The sequence below is a fragment of the Podarcis raffonei genome, chromosome 3 (assembly GCF_027172205.1).
Source record: "Podarcis raffonei isolate rPodRaf1 chromosome 3, rPodRaf1.pri, whole genome shotgun sequence".
NCBI classification, from domain to species: domain Eukaryota; kingdom Metazoa; phylum Chordata; class Lepidosauria; order Squamata; family Lacertidae; genus Podarcis; species Podarcis raffonei.
This window is the reverse complement of record NC_070604.1, coordinates 7,805,749-7,819,017: the sequence shown is the minus strand read 5'-3', so window position 1 is coordinate 7,819,017 and position 13,269 is coordinate 7,805,749. Positions and strand designations below refer to the sequence as shown.

Genomic DNA, 13,269 nt, shown 5'->3' with positions numbered 1-13,269 from the left:
TGCTTAAACTAATTTTGTGCTTGTGCTTAGAAAGCAGTTGAATATGAATAAAATTTAATTCCCCACATCAATTTGGTGTTTTGAACAAGCTTTTATTCTTTTTCAAGATCAATGTAATCTAAATCTACAGACAATAAAAGCATAATAAAATAAGTTGAAAGGTTTAACAGATCAACAGAAAATAATATAAAATGTCAGAAAAGCACAGAAGAAGCACTACATCTGAATCACTGAAGAGATTCCAAGTCAAATTTTATTTTGATTAAGTGAGAAACATCTAAGCTTCCAAAGTATGCATATACAGTGCACTGAGAATCACTTTGAACATGATTTTCCACAAGGTTGGAAAAATCCACACATGCCAGAACTGGATGCTTGCCTTGAGTGAAGCTGTGGACAGTTTTAAAATAAAAAGTATTTTGTCGTAGAAGTGATATGTGTGACCAGTCCTGTGAAATAGTTTGCAGTCTTGAAGATGTTCCTTAAAAATAAATAAATTTTGCAGTAGAAACATATTGCAAAGTTTCAGATAAAACAAAGGAATTGTAAAACTATGATTTCCAGAACTTCTCAAAAGACCACGTTATTACTGCATCATATTCCAGGCCAACAGAATGATCTGCTTGATGACTTTGTGTCAAACATCTTGATTTCTGTGTTGTGCAGCATGGATTTTGCTTGTTTTGGAAGTAAGCCCCACGGAGTTAAAAGGGTCTTACTGAAGGGACAGAATACCCAAATCCTGTCTGTGAAATCACCCCAGGCTTCAATAATCAACCAGGCCTCAAAACTGTCCAAAACTCCTTTTGTCTTCCAAAAATCCAAAACAGCTTTTCTCTGCTCTTCTCTGCTTTTCTCACAAGATGCTGTGGCAAAAGGCAAAATGTTACTTTTAAAGGCTAATGAATAGGCTCTGTTCATAGCAGGCGTGAGAAATGAATCTTCTCTCATTCCAGTTGCAACTTCTTGGACATCTTTGGACAGGCTGAACCACTCTCATTCCCCTTTCCTGAGAAGGGTGCCAAGAGTCCCAATAGTCCCAAGACAGCTTTCTGTTCATGCTCAGAGGACTCCTGAGGGAGGAGAAAGGAGGAGGGAACTAGAAAGGGGTATATATGCTTGTGCACATGACTGTGAACTTCGTGCATGCTTTTGTGACTTATCACACTTGCTCCTTCTACCAGTTCATGGATGGTAGAAATAAAAAGCCTTTTCTCTGAAACTATTCCTTGAGTGTCTGTTGACTCCCACTTCCCTTTCCCGGGCGCAATATTTTTCCCACCCGAGGGCAAAGCCTCATAAGGCTACATTACAAGTAAATTGTACACAGAACTGTAGCTGCGTAGTGTCAGCCTATGCATGTCTACTCAGAAATAAATTCCACTGAACTCAAGAGGAAGTGCTCCCAGTTAAATGTGCATCGGCATGCAGGCATAAGAAGTTCCAGACAAGAAATGACCGCTGGGAGGAGCACAGAAAGAAAGAAACATGTTGCATCTGCTGCAGCACAACCAGGCACTATAACTCTCTCAATGGTTTGACTTCAACCCCAAAGGCGCACTCTTCCACCGTCTCCCAAGACAAAGGTATGTCAACTTTTAAAGCCTTTTTGTTTTAATCTTAACACTGTAGAGCTGATAGCTTCAGTAACTGAACCCTAAAATATATGGTAAAGGTAAAGGGATCCCTGACCATTAGGTCCAGTCGTGGCCGACTGGGGTTGCGGCGCTCATCTCGCTTTATTGGCCGAGGGAACCGACGTACAGCTTCCGGGTCATGTGGCCAGCATGACTAAGCCGCTTCTGGCGAACCAGAGCAGCACACGGAAACGCTGTTTACCTTCCCGCCGGAGCAGTATCTATTTATCTACTTGCACTTTGAGGTGCTTTTGAACTGCTAGGTTGGCAGGAGCTGGGACTGAGCAACGGGAGCTCATCCCGTTGCAGGGATTCGAACTGCCGACTTTCTGATCGGCAAGCCCTAGGCTCTGTGGTTTAACCCACAGCGCCACCCGCGTCCAAAATATATGGAGGACCGCCAATTTTGCAGCTAGAAATCCTAAAACCAACTGGGGAACAGCAGGCCTTAGGGTGGAATGTGGGGACGGGTTTCTTGTGTTTTCACTGTACCATCTCTGAGCTGGCTCTGCTGATGGGCCCAAGAATTAGGTTCATCAAGAAGTCTATATAATTTTGTTTCAGGGCTTTCTGGAGAAAAATGCCAGCAGTAGTTTCCTATGCAGCTAAACACAGTGGGGGACTTTGCAGTGGCAGAGGGGACGTCCCCCCTCCCCCCACGGCTGATGGGGCACTTCCAACATGTCCTCATCCCCCTTCAACAAAGATCAGGGCGTGAGGGCTGCAATGTTAAAATGTCTATAAACCGAGCTTACAGAAAATTAGCAGTACATAATATGTCCATCCCAATGTTATGCAAGCTTGTAATAATAATAATAATAATAATAATAATAAGCCTTCACGTGACTCTTGGAATAATAATAATAATAATAATATAATATAATAATAATTTATTATTTATACCCCCGCCCATCTGGCTGGGCTTCCCCAGCAATTCTGGGCGGCTTCCAACAAAATATTAAAATACAGTAATCCATCAAACATTAAAAGCTTCCCTAAACAGGACTGCCTTCAGATGTCTTCTAAAAGTATGGTAGTTGTTCTATTTGACATCTGAAGGGTGTTCCAAAGGTGGGTGCCACCACCGAGAAGGCCCTCTGCCTGGTTCCCTGTAACTTGGCTTCTCTCAGTGAGGGAACCGCCAGAAGGCCCTTGGCGCTGGACCTCATTGTCCGGTTACAATGATGGGGGTGGAGATGCTCCTTCAGGTATAATGAACTGAGGCCGTTTAGGGGTTTAAAGGTCAGCACCAACACTTTGAATTGTGCTCGGAAATGTACTGGGAGCCAATGTCAGTCTTTCAAGACCGGTGTTATGTGGTCTCGGCGGCCGCTCCTAGTCACCAATCTAGCTGCTGCATTCTGGGTTAGTTGTAGTTTCCGGGTCACCTTCAAAGGTAGCTCCACATAGAGTGCATTGCAGTAGTCCATGAAATGACAAAATGCCAACCCAGTTTGGCCAAATGGCCAGATAAGAGTTAAATTACATGTGGCATACAAATTCCAGCAGCATGTCTCATAGTAAACAAAATAGATATGTGTCTGAAAATGTAAGTGAATATGAGTCTGGGACAAACTATTAAGCAGCCTAGTGTGGAGGCAAGTCTAGATCTTGAATGCCCCTCTCTAAGATAAAATGGGTATTTCACTCCCCCTGGGAATTTCAATAGCTGCAATGCATTGCTTTTTTTGTTTCATATGAATCAAAAAATTAATCTAGATCCAAGAGTGAATAAAACCAGACTAATATTAGCATTGTTAAGCAATTTCAGAGTTGAGTTGTATTGTCACATCTTTTTTTAAAAAAGGCATAAACATTTGATAGGAAACAACAAGAATAGCTCTGGGTTAAGGAAGCTGTGAATTACTGGTAATACTTCTTGTTTAAGCTAAATGGAGAGCAATGGCCTTGTCAATATATTTGATTTGAGATTATGTGCCTGCAACTTAAGCATTTTATTTCAGAGTAGGTGCAGGATTTCAAAAATGGACCATGCATTAAGATATAAGATAGCCCCGTCTATCTTACGAAACAGTGGAAGGTATTCTGACCCTGTCCTCTAGTGGGGAAATGTCAACATTGCAGAAGGTGAAGCCGTGTTTTCCAAGCAAGAGAAGAACTAAATAAAAGTTATTCAGTACAGTATATCGGAAAGGTACAAATCCGTACTGATTCAAATGTATTATGATTTCCAGGCCTTTTGAGGAACTTGAACAATCAAGGAGACCTTGTCGCCGTGACTTACATGATTTCATTTTAAGACTGAGTTCTACAGCACGCAGTAGATTCCAACAGGCATGTAAGGGTTGCATGTATCTGGGCAAACAGAAGGCAGCTTCAAAAATTTTGGAATCCAGCTCCTCCTCTCCATTGCGTAAGTGGTTTAAGTGCTAAACAAAAGGAGGAGGGATTGTCAAACTAATGCACTACACTTAAATTGTCTTTTCATTTAAGGTTTTTTTTTTTTGCATCAGACAAGTCTGTTTCATTGGAAATCAGTGCTTCTAAAACCTGAACTTTTCTCAGGGAGCTATGCCATGCCTGAAGGCAGCAAAATGTTCCAGATGACAGGTTCCTGTGCCACTACCCTGTGTGTGTGTTTTGGTGTGTATACAGGTGAAACTCGGAAAATTAGAATATTGTGGAAAAGTTCATTTATTTCAGTAATTCAACTTAAAAGGTGAAACTAATATATGAGATAGACTCATGACATGCAAAGCGAGATATGTCAAGCCTTTATTTGTTATAATTGTGATGTTTATGTTGTACAGCTGATGAAAACCCCAAATTAACAATCACAGAAAATTAGAATATTAAATGAAATCAGCAAAACAAGGACTGCAAATAGAGCAATACTGGACCTCTGAGAAGTAGAAGTACTTGGTTTGGGCCCCTTTTGCATCAATTACTGCCTCAGTGCGGCGTGGCGTGGGTGCTATCAGCCTGTGGCACTGCTGAGGTGTTATGGAAGACCAGGGAGCTTCAATAGCAGCCTTCAGCTTTCAACTGAGATGTGTGAGGTTATGGACTGATAGAATGCTTTGGCTCATCCACACTGAATATTCTCTTTTACACACAACAAACTGAGTGTCCCAACACCTTCTGGAAAAATGAAAGAGATGCTTTGGTTATAAAGAGAGTTCCTTGAGTAGGGTTTAGGATGGGGCCCAAGATACCCTGTTCTTTTCTGCAGCATTAGAATAGATTAGTACCTGCAACCCACAGATCATCACATGCATCAGATTGTAACTGCATGAAGCGTGCATGCTGGATCCTATAGATTGTCCAGAAAAACACTTGTGACTACACGGTACAGTACTTTGATATGCTTGCCAATAAAGCTCTTTTCGCCTGCCGTAAGTTATGGCCATTCAATTTGTTCAGGAGCAAATATGGATTGTGTGGCTACTGGTGAGTGTAATTTATAGCAGAACAGCTACTAAATCATGCCGTTGGCATTCTTCATTACAATAAAGTTGTCTAATTGAAAGAAGTCCTCATTGACAATCTGACAGGTGGGACCTATCTTAAAAATGAATTTTGAATTATTGTGACTGCAGTTCCTAAATCGAGCTACTGTAGCTGTTAATCCTTGAAACAGGGCCCATATTCACCTAAAGCAGAGCTCTCAAGTGCACTCTAGGTTCAAGCATAATTTGTTCCCAATCTATAGACTGCCAAATGAATTTGATGCTTTATGGTACTGAAATCAAATAAATCACCTTTTGATCACCTGAAAAGGCCTGCTCCAACTTCTAGGTTGTATAAAACAGACAGAAAACGGGGAGATTTTCCCCTTGACGCTCATCTAGTCAGTCTAATTTTGCCATTAATAGAGCAAAGGTGCCAGTTCTTTTTGTCAAACTGAGCTGGGTTTATGTCACCTTATCAAATACTATATTTGATATTAAATAGAGCTGCAGCAATTAAATGAAATTGGATAAACTTTTAATTAGCTAAATTACCAATCCAGCTGCAGATATTGGTTTAAGTTACTAATTTTTTTTAAGTACTTATAAAAAGTGCAGGTGATAAGCATCAGTTTAAAAGATGCATTCTTTTGGGACGTTCACTACATGTGTGATATTCTAAAAAAACACTTCTTGCTTCAGAAATGTTGTTCTTTGCCCCCATGCAAATTTATTTGATAGATCCTAGCCTCACTATACCTGGGAGTAATCCCATTGAATTCAAGAGACTTGCTTCTTCATAGGCATGGTTAGGATTGTGCTGCAATTGATTAAAACTCAGATGCTCATATATTTCAGGTGGTGTTCACCTGACTATCCTGGCCTAAGTCAGATGTCAAAACAGGAGAAAAATGTCCAAGATGCAAGGGAGCTGTATCAGTATGCAAGGGATATTGCCCGTGTAATCGAATTTTGTACAGTCATACCTCGGGTTGAATGTGCTTCAGGTTGAGCACTTTCGGGTTGCGCTCTGTGGCAACCTGGAAAACGGAGCGCGTTACTTCTGGGTTTCGCCACTTGCGCATGCACTCAAAATGATGTCATGCGCATGCGCAGAAGCAGCAAAACACAAGCCGTGAACCGTTGCGTCTTACGTTCCATTCAGGATGTGAACGGGGCTCCGGAACGGATCCCATTCGCATCCCGAGGTACCAATGTATATGGAAAATGTGCTAGAGAAATTTGGGGCCTTTTGTTCTGTCTGTCGGTGCCCTTTAGAGCCTGCCGCAAACCAACAATAACCTGTTACTGGAGGGTTAAGTGGGGTTAAGATTGCAGCCTTTCATCTCCCCGTTTCCTCCTGCCGGTATTTCCGTATTCCAGTTCAGTTCCAAGTATGGGAATACTTCATATTAGAATACATGATGAAAACTCAAGTCAATCATGTAGACTTTACATTGACTACACATGGCTGCATTAGACCACAAGGGATTAGGGAGTCCAACACTGAAATTTATTGCCAATGAAAAAAGCGTAATCAGCACAGAACATACCGCATCTATTAGAACATCAATAGTGTCCTGAGTTTATTGAAGCCGCAATTCTGCACAGTATGATCACATCTTGTGCAGTGGATATATTCCAGGAGGGGGTGCATATATGCAAAAATGTATATACCCGAACCACCTCCTTGGAACTGCCCCCGTTTGACCATCTTTATCTTCCAAGCAAGGCAGAGAGCTTTTAGGCCCTCAGACTTGCTTACCAGGCTCTGAGATGCTCTCAGAAGATCCCACGGGACTGTCTGAGTTCCTGCGAGATCTTGTGAGAGCATCCCAGAGCCTGCTAAGCAAGTCTGAGAATTTAAAAGCTCTTTCCATGCAAGCTCTCCGCCTTGCGTGCAATGTAATTTGCGAGATTTCAACCGGTTGGCTTTCAACTACGTAAGGTTGAAATTGTGCAAAATCTGATCATACTGTACACACTTATTTGGGATTAAAGCCCATCAAACGCCTAAGACGGTGCTGCAAACAGTGTTGGATTACCCAATAGGCACCCTAAACATGTATTTAGGATGCCAGCAAAGGATGTCACCAAAAAAAGAGAGATAGAGTACTGCTCTGCCTCTCAAAGCATAACCATTTTTAATTTGCTTCTGATTTGTTTCATTTGTCTCGGACTTACAAGATCCTGTAAGAGATTTGCCTCCGACTTACAACATATAACAAAAGCCTTCATTTAACCAATCCAGCTCTGGTCGCGCAAAATGTTGCCCAAACACATCCTGTCATTTCATCTAGCTCACGTCCAGGAGACTCTTTGTGGTACGTGCCAATTACCCTAATCTTAACCCGTATCTCTTTTCTATCTACCATTTTGAAAAAGAAGAAAGACCGAAAAAGCTTTAATCAGAAAGCCCTGTACGATCTCAGGGAAATAACCCTGAAGTGAAAATCGTGCTTGTTCTCTTGTATCGTTTACTTTTGCATTTAAATGTTGATGAGAAACACTCCCTTGTAAGAGGGCAGATAGCACATCTTTCTAATAGAATTACACCAAAAGGAAGCACAGTCCTTTGACTCAAAGGCTAAATTGGTAATGCGGGCAGGGAGAGAGACAGGCCCATGTATGGCACAGGATTAGCCAGTGAGGCAGGTGCCTGAGGCTCTGGCAGCAGTCCCATTAACAACACCCCCAGCCCTCTATAGCAGCCCACTTGGCAGCTCCTCAGTTAGCCTGCTGCCCTCAGCACCGGTGGAGGATGCTGTCCCATCACCAATGCCAAAGTAAATCTAGTTATATTTTCTGCATATGCCTTTTGCTGGGGGAATCGTGTAATTTTTCAAAAAACACGAGACTTTTCTAACTTACCTGATGGCATTATAAGCAATCATCTTTGCTATACTCAGGCAGAAAAGTGGAGTGTTTAGGAGAACAAATGGCTGAGTGTGTGTGTGTAAAAGGTAAAGGGACCCCTGACCATTAGGTCCAGTTGTGGCCGACTGGGGTTGCGGCGCTCATCTCGCTTTATTGGCCGAGGGAGCCGGCGTACAGCTTCCGGGTCATGTGGCCAGCATGACTAAGCCGCTTCTGGCGAACCAGAGCAGGGCATGGAAATGCCGTTTACCTTCCCGCCAGAGTGGTACCTATTTATCTACTTGCACTTTTGACGTGCTTTCGAACTGGTAGGTTGGCAGGAGCAGGGACTGAGCAACGGGAGCTCACCCCATCGTGGGGATTTGAACCGCCGACCTTCTGATCAGCAAGTCCTAGGCTCTGTGGTTTAACCCACAGCGCCACCTGCGTCCCGTGTGTTTGTGTTTGTGTGTGTGTGTGTGTATATATATTTATTTATTTTCACACAATACTGTCCTTCAAATCAGGAAGCAAAACGTACCAGGCCGGTCCTTGTCACGGTGGCAAACAGCTGTCTGCCTACAAAGTATTGATATCAGACTGGGGAGGAAGGTTAGTCTGGATGACATCTGTGGGTCCCCTCTGAGCCTGTATTTATATCTACATAACGTAGAAAGAGAGGCTGTTAAAAGTTGCCAGCCTTACACAATAGAAATCTGGAGTGTGGTCTCCACATCACACAAGGCACCTCGTTTGCTAGAAAAGTCTCAGTGTCACCCTTGCCTCCCATTTATTGTGAAAAAGCATCGTTTAACTAGCCAATCTAGTTGTTTGCTACTGTGTTACATATTTTTGTGTTTTTATATTGTAAACCAACCTCTGATCATCAGATGAAGGGCAGTATAGACATTAAATAAAGAACTTAACAGATGCCTTCAGACTCTATGATGGAATATTGCCCTTGATCGCTTATTATCGCCCTGGCCATTTTTGCAGCTTAGCAGACCGCTTCCCCCCTCTCTTTTCCTCAGTCTTTGCATGCAAAAGTGAAAGCATTATACAGTGGTACCTCGGGTTAAGAACTTAATTCGTTCCGGAGGTCCGTTCTTAACCTGAAACTGTTCTTAACCTGAAGCACCACTTTAGCTAATGGGGCCTCCTGCTGCCACCGCACGATTTCTGTTCTCATCCTGAAGCAAAGTTCTTAACCTGAAGCACTATTTCTGGGTTAGCGGAGTCTGTAACTTGAAGCGTATGTAACCTGAAGCGTCTGTAACCCAAGGTACCACTGTATTCTATTCCTCTCCTGTGGCCTGCCAGGCCTAGGCCTTCTGGGCTTGCCTCTTACAGACATCAGCCTCCGTTAAATAATCCTGAAGAACTCCATGAGATTAAAAATAGGTGCCTGGTGCCTGTTGGCTTTCCCAGAATCTGTGGTTTTTCATTACATCTGATTTACACACACACACACACCTAATTAACTTATGGAATCAGCTACCACAGGATAGCTTTAGATGGGAGTGAAGACAAGTGCATGAAGGGTACAGTTCTCAGTGGATCTCTGCTGCCACAAGGATCACAGGCGACGTGGGAGTTGGGGATGCATTGATGGCTCCCTGTTTGTGGCCCACTCCCCAAGGAGGCTCACCAGGTGCCTTCATTACACACCTTGAGGCACCAGGCGAAAACCTTCTTCAACCAGCCCCTTGGCTAACATCTGATACCCTTCAAAGGGGAGTTTGGGGGGCATTTGTGGGAGGGAGGGTTTTTTGTTTTGTTCTTATTATGCATTACGTCTCCTTATATTTTTTTATGCTGTGAACCGCTCTTGCATCTCTTCTCTTTTACACCTCTCTTTTAAATCAGAACCAGTCAAGGCAGTGAAGGTCCTGTGTGAGTGTCTGGAGGCGGTTGGAGGATGGATGGCAGCTAACAGATTGAGGTTGAATCCTGACAAGACAGAAGTACTGTTTCAGGACGAGGGGGGCCACTAGGGGGCGCATCGGAAGATGGCTGACAATAACATCTCTCCGACCCACACAAGGTAATTTGGAGGCTATGATGGGAGTAATTAGCCTCCCTAACCCCCCCAGGATGGGGGGGGGAACGGCCCTTGCCTGCTGTGCCCTATACCACCCCCGAATTTGTGGGGATGGGGGCACTAGGCACAAAGCCCTCCTGTGGGATTTCGGCACTCCTGGACGCCGTCCCTGATTTGCGCCACTAGCTGCAAGAACTTCAAAAGAAACAATTTGGATGAGGCGAATGCACATATTTCAAGGAAGAAGGGGGAGTAAAGACTGCTAACAGAAGAGATCTCTGATAAAACAAGACAGAATAAAACATGAAAAGATACGCTAAGACATGGTACGGCAAATGACTGATGGGGGAGGGGGAAAAAACTTTCCTTTCTTTTCTTATGTGATTAAACAAGAATCCCCTCCCCTCACGAGTCAAAAATGTCGTTTTAAGGACTTAAGCTGTGGATTTAAGGCTGTGTGGAGATAAACTTTCGAACCAAAGCATGTTTTAAGAAGAGTGTGGAATGTATAAGAGCTTTGGAATGACGCAGTTAAAAATGCCATCGCCATATTGGGAAGTTCTGTCGGAGGTCTTGAGTCTGGGAGGAGAAAGAGAGAAACAGAGCTGTTTATATATTGTGGATTAAACTCCTCAGTGGGACTTAAGAGCGACAGTTTTGCGAGATTATGATGGAAAGAGCGATGTTATCTATGAAGGAGATGATATATGGAAACCATCTCGATTTGAGGATTGGAAGAATGGAAAATTCACACAGGATTAGTATTACTACTGGTGTTTATCGGCTTAAGGAGACTATCAGAAGAGATCATAAAGAAAAAAAATATATATGAACAAGATGTGATGTGGAAACAGCAAGATAAGATGGGATAGAATTATGAACTCTGTTTGGACTGATTTGGACTGATTTGGACATTAACGCAGCAGCAAGAAGATGATCAGAATTCCCCTTCGGATCTTGAAATATGGGTCCCCCCAACAAAATTTAAAATTTGGCTTTGTAATTCGGAATTTATGTGATGTGATTTAATTTGATGTGATTGGCCAGTTAATAAAAATTATTTTTTTTTAAAAAAAGAAGTACTGTTTCAGGACTCCCTGGTGCTGAATGGGGTAACTGTGCCCCTGAAAGACCAGGTGCGCAGCCTGGGAGTCATTTTGGACTCACAGCTGTCCATGGAGGCGCAGGTCAATTCTGTGTCCAGGGCAGCTGTTTACTAGCTCCATCTGGTACGCAGGCTGAGACCCTATCTGTCTGTGGACTGTCTCACCAGAGTGATGCATGCTCTGGTTATCTCCTGCTTGGACTACTGCAATGCGCTCTACGTGGGGCTACCTTTGAAGGTGACCCAGAAACTGCAACTAACCCAGAATGCGGCAGCTAGACTGGTGACTGGGAGCGGCCGCTGAGACCACATAACACCGGTCTTGAAAGACCTACATTGGCTCCCCAGACGTTTCTGAGCACAATTCAAAGTGTTGGTGCTGACCTTTAAAGCCCTAAACGGCCTCGGTCCAGTATACCTGAAGGAGCATCTCCACCCCCATCATTCAGCCCGGACACTGAGATCCAGTGCCAAGGGCCTTCTCACTGCGAGAAGCCAAGTTACAGGGAACCAGGCAGAGGGCCTTCTCAGTAGCAGTGCCCGCCCTGTGGAACGCCCTCCCACAAGATGTCAAAGAGAACAACAACTACCAAACTTTCAGAAGGCATCTGAAGGCAGCCCTGTTTGTTGTTGTTGTTGTTTAGTCGTTTAGTCGTGTCCGACTCTTCGTGACCCCCTGGACCAGAGCACGCCAGGCACTCCTGTCTCCCCCTGCCTCCCTCATGCTGGTAGCTTCGAGAACACTGTCCAACCATCTCATCCTCTGCCGTCCCCTTCTCCTTGTGCCCTCCATCTTTCCCAACATCAGGGTCTTTCCCAAGGAGTCTTCTCTTCTCATTCAGGGCTGATTTCCTTCAGAATGGAGAGGTTTGATCTTCTTGCAGTCCATGGGACGCTCAAGGATCTCCTCCAGCACCATAATTCAAAAGCATCAATTCTTCGGGGATCAGCCTTCTTTGTGGTCCAGCCCTGTTTAGGGAAGCTTTTAATGTTTGATGTATTTTAATACTGGGTTGGAAGCCGCCCAGAGTGGCTGGGGAAGCCCAGCCAGATGGGCGGGGTATAAATAATAGGTTATTATTGTTGTTGTTGTTGTTGTTACAGCTACATTGAAGGAAGGTGAGGACAGGTGACCTCACCTAGGCCCGAAGTCACCCCCCACCAAAGCAGGCTCAAAGCTTTTCAAAATCATTTTCTCAGCAGCTAAGCATCAGAAACATTCTGCTCTGCTGTAACAAAGGTAGAGAACCGCCCATTGTTTCTCAGGCCTTTCTGATGCCTTCTGGCCTTGCTAAAGAACCACATTGCAACTTGCTTTCTGTCCGGGAACCATGGCAGAACAAGAGATTGAAACATATCTGAACACTCTGAAACCCCTTTCCTGGGAAGGGCGCCAAGAGTCCAATAGTCCCAAGACAGCTTTCTGTTCATGCTCAGAGGAACTTATGGGCAGGACTCCTGAGGGAGGAGAAAGGAGGAGGGATCTGGTCCGGGGTATATATGCTTGTGCACATGACTGTGAACTTCGTGCATGCTTTTGTGGACTATCACACTTGCTCCTTCTACCAGTTCATGGATGGTAGAAATAAAAGCCTTTTCTCCGAAACCATTCCTTGAGTGTCTGTTGACTCCCACTTCCCTTTCCCAGGCGCAATCTTTTTCCCACCCGAGGGCAAAGCCTCATAAGGCTACAACATCAGTGCTATTTTTCTAGAAAAAAGAGGTTCCAGAACTCACTATGAGCACCTTGTTGTAAATAAAAATATGCTCTTTTCCCTTATGGGGTATCCAAGAGCCCATATAGAGTCCTTACATAGGTTCGCTATTGGTAGGAGAAAATAACAGAGGCCAACCAGAGAATATTGAGAAGCAAAGCAGCTAGTAAGCTTGATCTTTATTGATCTGTTGCAACAGGGTGCTCCCCTCACACGCAGGAGAGGAAGAGGACCCCCAAAAATGCTGTGCAAGGGCTTATAAAGACTTTTGAAATTCCCATCCTCTAGATCCAGACCACCCCCAGAAACATTATGCATTCATCACAGAAGGGGTGTAACCTAAGACCACCCCTCAGATAAGGCGGTCTAAAACAGAACATTTGCATGTTGTTTTCTCCTGTCGCTTTGTTTATTTCCTGTCTGGCAGGTTACTTGATTGGATTTCTTGGGGAGCCTGGGCAGTCTTTTGTAATGATAAGGCTCACAGCCTTATTCAAACACAGAT

The 13,269-nt window shown here is 43.9% G+C and overlaps 1 long non-coding RNA gene across 1 annotated transcript in view; it reads right to left on the bottom strand.

The window, feature by feature from the left end:
- Positions 1 to 13,269, bottom strand: part of LOC128409932 (uncharacterized) — a 158,316-nt gene that overhangs the window by 30,332 nt on the left and 114,715 nt on the right. The window lies entirely within an intron of this gene.